Raw genomic sequence first — 13,812 nt, 5'->3', positions numbered from 1 at the left:
CATCACTGGACTAGCGGGCCAACCCGGTCCAAGTCGCATAAGTAATTAAAATAAAATAAAGGGGAAAAATAATTGGTATTATAATCATTCAAAATTGCAACTGCCTCCATTCTTATAAACTACCAACTCAACTTACTAAAATGTAACTTCATCCCAACATCAATTACGTATAATCTCCCAAGAATCAAATAACCTCAAAGGGTAACGCTCGAAAATCATTAAACTTAAGCTCAAGAAGAATCCAAGGCAAGCAACAAGTAAGTATTTTGTGTTTAATTTTGTAAGTGTCAAAGTGAGTATTTAATGAGAAATAGTTTCTTGGTCTTCTTGTTCAAACTATATGTACATATTTGTAGACGAGCCATAGTCCTGATAAATTTGTAAAATAAAGATATAATAGGAGTAAATCGCCTAATGCGTACTGATTTGTGTTAATGGGGATGAAATAGGGATTCTTGATATTGTTTAAATATGTACATTATTGTGTTGGGATTGAAATCGGATCCAACTAATCTAATCACTCATGTTATAGTGGCTACGGGACTCTTAATGACTCGTAGGGACACCTAACGAGTTATTACATGACTCATAACCACTGGTAATATGATTGATTAGAAAAGTGTGGGTTTTATTGACATTACAACTCATCCCAATGAGTTGTGGTCACACTATATGACTTATAGTCAGGAGTCATAATAATTGGAAAAGGTATTGCACTAGGAATATATTTGTGGTCAGCTAACGAGTATTGGTAACGAGTCATTGTATAACATTGTGACTCGTTAGGAGGACTCATTATTTAACTAGTGAATACTAATTAGGCATTCTTCCACCTTAAGAGTCTCACTACGCCTCTTAAGCAGAGACAATGTCTTGTACCTTGAGTTATAGTATGCCCGGGTCTTGCCACAGTGACACCTTATTTTCTTATTTCTCTACCCTTTTCTTAGGAATAATTAATGCATATTGTTTCAATAGGTAAAATAGCTCTGAAAACTAATTTCGCAAAAAAACTGACCTCAATAAAGAAAACCCAAAAAAAACCTACTCTACAATCCACTATTTATCTTTGAAGTGAGGACACCGATGAGTCAAGCGGTGAACTAGAGGAATAACCAAAAGTAGGGAAGGCAGCACCAAGAGAGAAGCAACCTTAGAGGGTGAAAGCAATAATGAAGGACACATCTTCTAGGTCTATACAAAGAATGAAAAACCCTAGCACATTACCACCCCAATAACCATCATACTCTAATGAGGACAGTAAAAATGATGAAGAAGAAAAAAATAATGAGGATGCTGGTGAGGATGAATCAGGCTCCAAGGAAGAGAAATATAAAAATAGGGTTAACGATGAGAATGACAATAATGATAAAGACGAGTCTGCATTTGGAAAAAGATAGTAGTAAAGAGAGCGACAGTCCGATCAAAGAAATACCACCACCACGAGTACCTCCCACTTCATGTTTCATTGAGGCTACTTCGATGCCCATCGTTGAATGGTGGGAGTACCCCGAAATACAGGCCCTATATGAAAAAAACAATTCCATAAATCTTACAACTGGAAAGCCCCTAAGATGTATTTATCTTGAGAGGAATTTGACAACTCCGGGCAAGTCTGAGATGGTTACCTTTGATGCCAGATTCAAATAATACATTTTGAATGGATAACTAGGGTATCGAGTCAGTATAGTTCAGCATTGGTTCATGATTTTTACGCTGCATAAAAGATAGAGATAAAAAGGCAAAACCCTCAGGGTCGGTTATGGAAGGGTGCAGACTCATTGTCAGATTTAGTAATTCGAGGTATTTGGGTGAACATCTCAGCTCAAATGATCTCTCGAGACTACGTGGGTCAGAATTTGTACTTCTGACCACCACTGTAGAGATATACTTCTGAGTAGAGAAGGTGAAGAAAGTGAAGGTGAAATAACTAGGGTCAGAGGATAAGCTTGTTTAGTTCTAGTGGATGGTCGGGATCATTGCCACCAATCGATAGAAAACTCTGTGGGTAGTTCATGGTATAAAAAATTCATCATCAATTAAAAAAAGTAGCCTAAACTTTTAGGCTAAGGTTTATTGGTCCTTAATACAACACAGGCTGAGTCCCAATTTGATAGACAATGTTGTACGCCCAGATAAAGTGACCCTAATCATAGGAATTATGGTTGGCTATGAGATTGATGTGACCAAATGGATTGTTTGAAAGATTAGATTTAGGGTGATGAATATGAATATAGTGATGTCCTTCCCTTGTCTCTTGGTGTAGATACACATAGATACGAGGAGTTCCAGAGCTCCCGGGGATTGACAAGTTCTTGAGTCTAAAAATCATGATATATTTGGGTCTAACCAGAGAAGTTGTTAATCCGATCTCCAGGAAAGCTAAGTTGGGCTCCACTATGATCCAAAGGTCTTTTGAGGTCGGTGGGCATGGAAATAACACTGCAGGGTTCACCGACATAGGTGACACCCCTACTGAGAATGGCCTGTCCAAGCCCTAGGCCTTTAATACAGCAAATACACCCCAAACTCATCCTCTATTTTCCTTTTAAGTGCCTCGACCATCCACTTTTAGGTTGGCTCCAGTCGGCTATGAATTACTGTCACAGTTATTTTTATCAGAGGTATAGAAAAGGTTGCATACGGTGGAGACAAAAGTGATACTTATGGAGGGAGAAGTGAAACCATGGGTTGACGTGAGGATAAAGAATAACTGAGGTTGATGCAGGCGAGGTTTGATGGGTTAGAGCAGCATACTAGCCGGTAACTTGAGGGTATTCAGTCCCTAGACTTAACTGGTGTATAAGTCGAGCTAGCTACACTGTGGAAGTAAGTTGAAGAGCTACATAATAGGCCCATCCTCTCGATGCCTCTTATTAAGAAGGTCCAAGAAGAGGAGAAAGTCAAAAATATTTGAGGTGTTGAATATTCAAACCTAATCTGGTTAAAGGGTAAAGAAAAACAAAAAATAAAAGAGAAGAAGAATAGAGGAACAGAATGTTTAGGCCACAAAAATAGTTAGTATTTAGATTAAGCTAGACCACGAGGCAAGGGTCCGAGAGATGGCGTTGGGGCCTGGTAATTCGAGATCTACTGATTCTGCTGAGTTGAGCAGTAGTACAGCCCCACCGCTTGAGCCACCTTTCAGATCACTGGCCACCACCAGTGCCACTATTGTAGATAAATTCTTGACAGCTGTTAGGACCACTAATGTTAAGAGTGGGATCCGGTTAGAGGTCCCACGTGCTGATCTTACTTGATCTGGTTCCTAGGTCGCCCAGGTATGTCTTCACCCTTTGTTTTATATTCTTTTTATATGCACTTGGTATAGTGTATAGGTATTTAGTTAGGGGTAGGGTTGTACTGTAGAGCTATAATATGTTATTGTTATCGTATTTCTTTTCTCGCCAACTGCGGTTTAAATGAGGAACCGGCATGTAGTGTTGTGTTTTTATGTTTTATGATGTGTTGTGTGATGCTAAATTGGGAGGAAACATAGTATCTAAGGCAAGTAATATTTTTAATATTAGTGTGCTCCCATGGTATCTAAGGCAATTAATGTTTTGTATATGAGTGTACTGTAATTTGTGAAAATGTTTGAGAAAATGTGTGCTGTAATTGCTGAAAATGTTTGAGAAAATGGTACCCCTCCTAAAATTTTGATAACTGTGTGATCTGGTATGCGTGTGACTGTGGTGAATCTAGTAATGGCATTAGAATTAGGGACATAATAATTGTAACACTGTACAATGTGTGTGAGGCATTGCCTAGTTCTCGATGTGTATGGAATCTAGAACTTGCCCGGTTGCTCTTGCCTAGGTTGTAGGATGGTTGGTTAAGAGATTATCATAGGCCATTTTTTAATAAGTCCACTTTATCCCAAATTTGCTAACTAAATGAAATAGAAATCCCTCGATCCGGATGTTGAGCCTTAAAAGACCGATTTTTCATTTACACCAATTCACATTCATGTTAAGCTACAGTGAACCTATTTTGGCCCTAGTCCTCCTTGGAAACTGCGCACCTCAACTCAAGCAAATTGCCTAAGTTGAGGGTGACTATTATAGAGGTGTGTACTAAAAAGTTTGTTTTAAAAAAGGGTGTAGATAGAAAAAATAAGTAGAGTTAGGTATGGTAGATAGAATGAAAAAAAAAAGAAAAAGAAAGTAAAAATAGAATTGAAAAAGTAGAAAAAGAAAGAATAAATGAAACCAGATTGAGCCTAAATAAGCAGTAAAAGAATAAAAAAGGACAAATAAGGGCAGACTAAACAAAAAGTTGGTAAAAGAGTGGACCACAAAGAAATCATAGTGCCAAGAAGGCTAAGTCACTTAAAAAATCCTCAATTGTACAATGCCAGCCCCAAGCCTACATTACAAGCCTAATAAAAGTAAACACAGGGAAACAACATACAGGCAAGCCTATGACATTCTGTTTGCACTGATTGGAACTTCTTTGTGAGTGAGAGCATATCTTGATCATCCCTATAGGAACATGCTGATCTAATTGAGTGATAAGGACTTATTTGATTGTAAAGGTCCATGGGTTGCATTGTTAAGATTATTTATATGTCCATGTAGTGACCCAGTTACTTATTACTAACGTAATTCCATCACCTAGATCTTGTGTGTCACACTATTGTACCAAAAAAATGATCTTCGTGTTTTTGCCTGAGCACTTGCAAACTTTCTAAGTCGAGGGTGTTGATGTGCCATAGAAACATGGCACATTTGATACTTTAAATGGTGAAATTATGCACTAACTTAGGTCATTTCATCGGATATGATGTATGTTTTATGTGTTTTGTAGGTAAACTAAGTTTGAAGGGGGTGTTGGACTAAAAAGGAGAAAAAAAGTGCTGAAAAATTCAAGTACTGGTCAAGCTACGAGTCGTTAAGTCACCATACGACTCGTAGTCAGACCCGTAAGGATACGAGTAGCTAAAGTTGAACTAAAAAAAAATAAGTAAGGACTGACCACAACTCGTAAATAGTGACTACGAGTCATGGTGTGTGACCATAAAGATCATAGTAAGCAAAGTTGAAGCACATGAATGATGTAATAGAAGGCTACAGGTTCTAAGGTCAGACAATGACTCGTAGTGAGAGGTCGTACTGTGACCAGTGTATAAAGTTTTTAATATTGATGCCTTAGTGGTAACGAGTAAAGACCACGAGTCATAAGAACTATCTACGACTCGTGGTGGGTAGTCATAAGGAGAACGAATTCAATTGCACTAAAAATGAAAAACTATGGCAGTGACTAAGATTAGCAACATATGACTCGTAGGGTGACACTACGAGTCGTAACAACTGAAGCCTGAAGAGAGATACGACAACAGGAAATGAGTCATAACCAGACCAAACGACTCGTTGCTAGAGGCATAACAACTGCCGACAAAGTTTTTTAAGTTTTTTTAATTAGGTTTTCTTTGTTATTTTAAGATACTGTAAATACTCTAGGGTTATTCCTTTATTATATTACGCACTTTTAGTACTTTTTTGCCATACTTTGACTTCTTAATACTTTGGATATTTTTGTTCTTGCGTTTTTAATTTTTGTATTCAATTGGAGATTTTAGATTTTACTCTTTCACTATTGTGCAATCAATTACATCTCTTCTTTATTGATTTCCATGGATTGTTGCATAAGCATGAGCATTTAGTTTCCTTTACTGGGGTTGTGGGAACCCTGGTGAATTAACAATGTAAGGGAAGTGGGATATTTATCTATTATATTTTGGTTGAGTGTAATGTGATTCCTTTATATTACTTGTACCCCAAGCTACTGCAGAAGTTTTAGGATTTCCTGTATTCGAGATCATCCTTACAAAGGAGTTCAAGATTGGGAAAGAAGGTTACAACAATGATTCTAGGCTATCAACCCTCGTATAATCAACTTGAAACCCAGAAGGTAATAGTTGTATAGGGTTAATAAAAAGGGATAGTAAGGTGCCACCATCAAAATCAAAAGGTGAAGGGTGAGATTTATCAACACATTTACAAGAGGGTTGATAATACATAACTTGTCAGACTTTGTATGCAGAATAGTGGGATAGGTGAGTTGAACATGAGAATCTTATACAGTTAGATGCCCAAGGAACATAGTCCTAGTGTTTTTATTCTATTATTTATAATCTCAAGCACTCAAGCTCAGTTACTGGTTACTGTTGACTTTAAATCCCTCCATTTACTTTTTTGCACTACCCATGATTTCACCAATTTTGATATATTTCCACACATTCCCTATGGGTTCTACCCTAACCTGGTTTGAGTTACTATATTTGACATCAACCGCAGCATACTTCTTTGGAGGTTAGCTTTGGGCAACATCAATAATCATACTAGAGAAAATGCATAGGTAAAAGCACAACTTCATAGTCGAGAATTTGGTGATTGGTTTAAGGAAAAAGTTTTAAATATTGAAGTGCCAAATCATTTAAGATGGCTAGCTATAGGGCCTAATTTTGTGGCTAAAAGATATACTGCATATTTCGTTAATGGATATCAATTTCATACAATGACACAGGATGTCTCAGTTAAGACTGAAAATAGTGGAGTGACTTTGTCAGCAACAATAGATAGTTTTGCTGGTGCTAGAGACCTGAATCCTGTTGATGGAATAGTTATCTATTATGGAGTTATTCAAGATATCATCAACATAGATTTTTGGGGTTGCTGTAGTGTTGTACTAATTAGATGTGATTGATTTCATAATGAAGTAGATGAATATGGATTGACGCACATAAATTTCAATAGAAAATACAGTATAGATGACCTTTTTGTATTAGCATCACAAGTGCATCAAGGGAGATCCAATTGAGAAAGGAATTTATTGTGTAAGAAATAAAGTTCCTGTTGATTTGTATGATTTGGAGGAAGAAACTTATCCCAGTATTAAAGAAACATTTTGGAGGGAGCCTAATGATGAAATTGGTTCATTAAAAAAAAGTACTCGGTGTTGATGTCAGATGGTCAAGAGAAGATCTCCCTGTTGACAGCATTGATATGCCTTCCTATGCACAACATCAGAATATGTAATGGAAATATCAAAAGAGGAGGATGACATTGATGATATCGATTGGGATTGGATGGAAGTTGATGATTGACATAAAAGTTTCTTCTTAATGGTTAGTAGTTAATGTACTTGATGTTCCTTAATGTCTTTAATGTGCTTGACTATCTTTTCTTTTGTTTCTTTAATGTTGTTGGTTTTCAAAATGTCTTAAATTAGTGGAACTTAACAAATACACATGCGCTAAGAGCTGTTGAACAGATTATGAATTCTTTCTTTTTGGTACCTTTCTCTTCTCTTGCGATTAATATTTTTGCTCAGTCTTTTTATTTCTTCTTCAATTCTAGTATTTATCTTTCTGCATAGTCTTTTTGAGAAATCTTTAACTTCCAATTGCACCAAGGAAAATTTAGGTTCCAATCTCTCTCTCTTTCTCTATCTCCATCTCTCTGATATTTATAATTGATATTTTTTGTTGAATATACATAAAGAAGATGTGTGTCTCTAGTTGATAATTTTTGCTTAATATATATAATAAAGTCAAATGTAACACCTAAAAAATAGTTGATAATTGCCACTACTCTTGTCCCTTCTCAAATTCTATAGTGCTTAAGCTATGGTTTTAGTAAATTACGGTTATTGGTTAGGCATGCTAATTGGTCGTTATTATATTTCTTGCGGAGGTTTATTATCTCAAGGGGCCTGTAGAACTTTTAGTTTCACCTTATATTAGCAGTTTTATAACATATACTAGCTAAAATTTCTTTTGAAAATAACCTCTCTACCTCATAGATAAGGTCTGTGACACTCTACCCTTCCCAAACTCCACTTGTGGGATCACACTCGGGTTGTTGTTGAAGCTGAAATATACTTTTACCCTATGTGCCTTACTACCTTTCCAAGTTCAAAATTTATGTTCATAGGTCAATCAATAAGCATACATTTTATTCTATAGTAGGTTCAAGTCATTGTAGCTCTATATTTTTAACAATTAGCTTTATCAAAGAATATTAATGAGATAGCAGTAATACGAAAATATGATGAGACAATGAGCAGATTTAGTCATCTGAAGCAAAATTATTTTCTTTTTTAGCTCAATGTTGGATTGCTGGCTGACTTTGTACAGCTATTACCTCTCTATGCTTCCATCCTGAAACTGGGAAAGAAGATAATTCTTTATAGTAATACACTAAGAAAGCACCCTTATTTGTAAACCTTCTCTGCTACTTACTAGAAGTTAAGTTCTAAACAATCTCTTTTTGGTGAAGTTTGATTAGTAATGCTGATAATCTTGTTTCTGAATTTTTTCTGTACCTTTTTGTGTTGTTCTGTTTGACCAATGATGTGATTAGTAGCAAAAAATAATGTGTATGGTTATGTTTGTTTTTCTAATGAACATGTTTCTTAGTATTTCTATTGATCGATTTCTGTATATGCCTACTAAGTCTAGCAAGTAGTTTGTATTTTTAATCTATTCTACTTATTGAACTCTAAGTCAGTAGTCAGTAACTAACTTCCTGTTGTTGAATTCTTTTTCCTTTACTCTACTAATTGTCAGAGTGCACTGTTACAGTGGTTATGGTGCTGAGCAAGGAGAAAAAGTAAGTAGGGACTTCTTACATATTTATGTAATTTTATATGAATAAATGATATTTGGCATGAGCACTGGTAGTTTGTCTTAAGCTATGATGTAACGGTCGACACTGTCGCTTAAGCTATCTATGGTTTTAGTAAATTGCAGCTACTGGTTAAGCATGCTAATTAGCCGTTATTATATTTCTTGCGGAGGTTTATTGTCTGGATGGACCTATAGAACTTTTACTTTCACCTTATATTGGCAGTATTATAACATATACCAACTGAAATTTCGTTGGGAAACAACATCTCTACCTCATAGATAAGGTCCATGACACTCTACCCTTCTCAAACCCCACCTATGGAATCACACTAGGGTTGTTGTGGCTGAAATATACTTTTACCCTCTGTGCCTTACAACCTTTCCAGGTTCTAAACGTATGTTCAAAGGTCAATTAGTATACATAGATTTTATTCTGGAGTAGGTTTAAGTCATTGTAGCTATATATTTTTGACAATTATCTTTATCAAAGAATCTTAACGAGATAGCAGTAATGTGGAAATATGATAAGACGACAAGCAGATTTATTTATCTGAGGCAAAATTATTTGCTTTTTTAGCTCAATGTAGGATGGTTGGATGATTTTATAAAGCCACTACCTCTATATGCTTCCATACTGAAACTGGGGAAAGAAGACAATTATTTATAGTAATATACTAAAAGAGCACCCCTATTTGTAAACCTTCTCTGCTACTTACTAGGAGTTAAGTTCTATACATCTCTATTTGGCGAAGTTAGATTAGTAATGTTGATAACCTTGTATTTGAATTTTGTATGTGCCTTTTTGTGTTGTTCTGTTTGACCAATGATGCGATTACTAACAAAAAATAATGTGTATGGTTACGTTTGTTTTTCTAATGAACATGTTTCTGAGTATTTCTATTGATCGATTTCAGTATATGCCTACAAAGTCTAGCAAGTAGTTTGTATTTTTAATATATTCTTCTTATTGAACTCTAAGTCAATAATTAACTTCGTGTTCTTGAATTCTTTTTCCTTCTCTGCTTATTGTCAGAGTGCACTGCTTACAGTGGTTAAAGTAAGTAGGGGATTCTTACATATTTATGTAATATGATATTATTTCTATCACTTGCCGTCCATTTCTTATTTCTCTTCCTTCTTTTAAGAATAAATGGTATTTTACCTGAGCACTGGTAGTTTGTCTTTCCTTTATTTGTACTGGTTTCTTTGTTAATTTTGTCCTTTTTTTCCTCACATACATTGCAATTTTCTTTATCGAGTGGTCTCGGTGATAAAAAAGGGGAAGTTTCTCTTTTTGTCATAATGTAAAAAAGGGATGTACAGCTGAAATTTCTGAAGCGCTTAAAAGTATTTCCATATATTATATCAACAATGATCTATTACTGTGTTGTAATTAGCATTTTATAAATAATTTCTTGACTTGCCAACCAATTTTTTAAAAAGAAGAAATGAAATGCTTCATGTTTGGGTGTTGTCAAGTATGGTTATCTTGGACCTTATTTAATATATGAATAAGAATAACTCGTTGGTCACCATATCTTTCATAGCAGTAATCTGTTAGAACAATTCTGAGAATAGCCATTAATTTTTTCTGCCTGAGCAGCAACTAAGAGCCTCCATTGCTTCTACCTCCATGTCTCTTGTGTAACCTGTTTGCTTGTGTGATTCAATATTTTTGCTTACTTTCTTTTGTCTTTCTAGATTTTTATCAAATTTTACTCTTATACTGGATGCTATACCTTATAGTCAATTTCTAGAAGCCTACTGAATGCACTAATTGCGATTTCTTACTGCAATTAAGTTGTTCTTGGTTAACTGGTTAGTTGTTCTTACAACAGTTAAGTTGTTCTTGGTTGACTGGTTAGTTGTTCTTACAAAGTTAAGTTGTTCTTGGTTGACCGGTTAATTGTTCTTACTGCAGTCAAGTTGTTCTTGGTTGTCTATTTAGTTAAGTCTGAAATCTTACTGCAGTTATTTTGTTCCATCTTAAATTTACACATGTTTAGATAAAAATTAATCAAAAAGGGTCTTCGAAAAATAACAAAAGAGCAAGAAACAAGGCATTTACTAAACCTGAATCGTTATCAGCCATGACAAATAGAAAATGATGATTATTGACAACAAATGAAATTGTTCAAGCTATACGAACAGAGAAAGAGAATCGTCTAAAATTAATTGAAGAACAGCAACCACCAGTAGCACCACTATCTCAAGAAATTGAACAATCTGTAGTGGAGTATCATGTTGCAAAGGAGCAAACATGCAGAGGATGAGCAACATGTAGTGGACCAAGTCCAAATGGCTGATTCAGCCACTCTTGTAACAACTGAACATTTTGAAGAACAAGGTAACATATAGCTTAGAAACTTATTGAATTCATCCATGACCTCTATTTTTTTCTATTTTCTTATAGCTGAAGGGCCTTCGACTAGAAAAACAAAAGGTAAACTACAAATGCACAGGGTACATGACCGATAAGAGAAAAAACTTATCATACTAAATCAGGAAAATCAACCTATTGGTCCTACATATGAAGTTGTAACTGAGTTAAGAAGCTTACTAGGAACATTGGAGAGGAATGCGACTCTTTTCCCACTGGATATATTTAATTGGCTCATGAATACTAAAAAGAATTTATGAGATTTTACCCAGGTTTGAGTTGTCAATATTTAATATATTTTAAGTTGAGTTCTAAACTTTTACTGCTGCTTCTTCTCCTCTACTTAGTGTCTGTCATGCGACTCTATTATGTTATTTTCAGTTCAGAATTGTCTTTGTCCATGTTTCTTAAATGAACTCAATTTGTAGAATAATAAAATAGATTGGATAGGAAGGGTTCTTATTAGCTGATTCTAACTAGCTTGCGATAGAGGCTCAATTGATTAGTATTCTGAAGGTACATACATAATTACACATAATATATATTGTACAGTTGATTATATATGAGTTTTTTGGTTCAATATACATTTCAAATGTTTGGATACAAAGTATATTCATATGTCAGGGGAACACTACCATAGTATAATAGAATCAGTATCCAGCGTTGGACCCTTATTTTCTGGACTGTTATGTTGGTGGTGGTGGTGTATAGGGTTAATATATGCCATATAGTTTGTTAATGATTCTTGGTAGTTCTACCCTTTCATTTCTTTAATCTAAAATTTTAGATTTTTCGATTGATGAGCTGGATGTTTGTTTCTTTCTATATGCTATAAGAGAGGTAGCTATCGTAGGTGGCTATTTTGTAACAAGTAGAACGACAAGGGGATTATTGTAACGCCATCAAAGTGTTAGTAGATCAATAAATGACTGAAATAATGTTATGTAACTAGAGAGTCAGATAATTGTTAAATAATTGATTTAATCAACTTTCAAATAAGGAAAAATCAACATGAACAACTAAAAAGGCAAAAAATAGACAAACAAAGTTTAGTAAAATTACTTGTAGTGATATGAATTATTCTTGACAGGTATCACATCGTATTTCTTCAGCCCATTGATCCTTGGCCACTTCTCATAACAAGTAACTTGTCTTCATCATTTTCTATTGATCTCCTCCTAACTAAATCCTCAATTGAACAACTTCCTCTTTCAAACCGACCTTTGTTTACGTTGTTCGCCCAATAAAAACATCATCCTTCTCACAATTTTTCTTACACTATAGAAGCTACACAGTTCTCCTGTGCTAATGTAATAGCTCCTACTCTTCTTCTGTAGAAAAATAAGCAAAATTTGCTTGGGCGTTGCTACTATAGAAAAGGTCTTTTTCCTGTTTACAAAAAGTAGACAGTGCAAAAAACAATTTGTTCCTTTCTTTCATTTTATTCTTTCACTATCACTGTCTGTTTCATTCTTTTGTTCAAATCTTTGTGTCATTAAAAAAAAATAATCAAACACTTTTTGAAAATCACTATAATTTTATCAATTGTACTCTAACAAAGTGTTTCATAAAGATGATAAAGTACTATTAATAAAGTTTATCACTACAACTTTATCAAACACGTTTTGAGAGTACAATTCATAAAGTTTATCACTACAACTTTATCAATTGATAAAGTACAATTGAAAACTTTATCACTACTACTTTATCAAACACTTTCTTAGAGTACAATTCTTAAAGTTTATCACTACAATTTTATCAATTGATAAAGTACAATTGATAAACTTTATCACTGCAAATTTATCAAACACTTTGTGAGAGTACAATTGATAAATTTATCACAAAAACCTTGCCAAACATTTTGTGAGAGTATAATTGATAAAGTTGTAGTGATTTTCAAAAAGTGTTTGATTATTTTTAAAAATATGAGAGAGATTTGAACAAAAGAATGAAAGAGACATTGATAGTAAAAGAAAAAAATAAAAGAAAGGAACAAATTATTTACTGCACTATCTACTCTTTGCAGACAGGAAAAAAGAACTTTTCTATTGAAGCAGGACACAATAAATTAGCTTTTTTTTCTAGAGAATAAAAGTAGGAGCTACTGCATTAGAACAAGAGAATTGTGTAGCTTTTTTAGTTTAAAATAGATTGTGAGGAGGACGACCTTTTTTGTTGGGCAAACAATGTAAATAGAGGTGGGTTTAGAAAAGAAACTTATTCAACTGAGGGTTCAGTTAGGAGGGGATCAATGGAAAATTATGAAAGACAAGTTTTTTGTTATGCAAAGTGACTAAAGACAAGTTTTTTGTTATGCAAAGTGACTAAGGATCAATGGGCTGAAAAACATGATGTGATACCTATAAATTAGAGAATAAGAACAAAAGTAATACTACTATTGTCATTATCAATAATATTCCATATCAATACAAGTAATTTTACTAGACTTTGTTAGTTTATTTTTTTGCATTTTTACTTATTCATGTTAGTTTTTCCTTATTTGAAAGTTTATTAAATCAACTAGTTAATAATTATCTGACTCTCTAGTTACATATCATTATTTTTATCGGTTAGTAATTTGCTAACTCTTTGAAATTTGATGGCGAATTAATTTTACTAAACTTTAATGTATGATAATTATAATTGTATGTAACTGTCATGTAATAAGCAGAATAACAAGGGGATTCTTGAAACTTCTACCATTTACATTTCTTTAAGAGATAATACCCAATTACCTCCCTGAGCTATACTCAAAAAAGGCTATGACACACCTCAACTTAAAGGGGGTCCTATTACCCCC

The 13,812-nt window shown here is 34.3% G+C and overlaps 1 long non-coding RNA gene across 2 annotated transcripts in view; it reads left to right on the top strand.

The window, feature by feature from the left end:
- Positions 1 to 681: 681 nt before the first annotated feature.
- Positions 682 to 13,812, top strand: part of LOC124898148 — a 19,500-nt gene continuing 6,369 nt past the window's right edge. The window contains exons 1-2 of one of the 2 annotated variants that reach the window (XR_007054937.1): positions 682 to 7,129; positions 8,573 to 10,979. This is a non-coding gene — a long non-coding RNA (uncharacterized LOC124898148). Of the gene's footprint in view, positions 10,980 to 13,812 lie in introns of both variants that reach the window. The other variant, XR_007054936.1, reaches the window with a different exon arrangement.

The sequence above is a fragment of the Capsicum annuum genome, chromosome 4, assembly GCF_002878395.1.
Source record: "Capsicum annuum cultivar UCD-10X-F1 chromosome 4, UCD10Xv1.1, whole genome shotgun sequence".
In the NCBI taxonomy this organism is placed as follows: domain Eukaryota; kingdom Viridiplantae; phylum Streptophyta; class Magnoliopsida; order Solanales; family Solanaceae; genus Capsicum; species Capsicum annuum.
The sequence above is the reverse complement of the archived record's forward strand: the minus strand, read 5'-3'. Positions and strand labels throughout refer to the sequence as shown.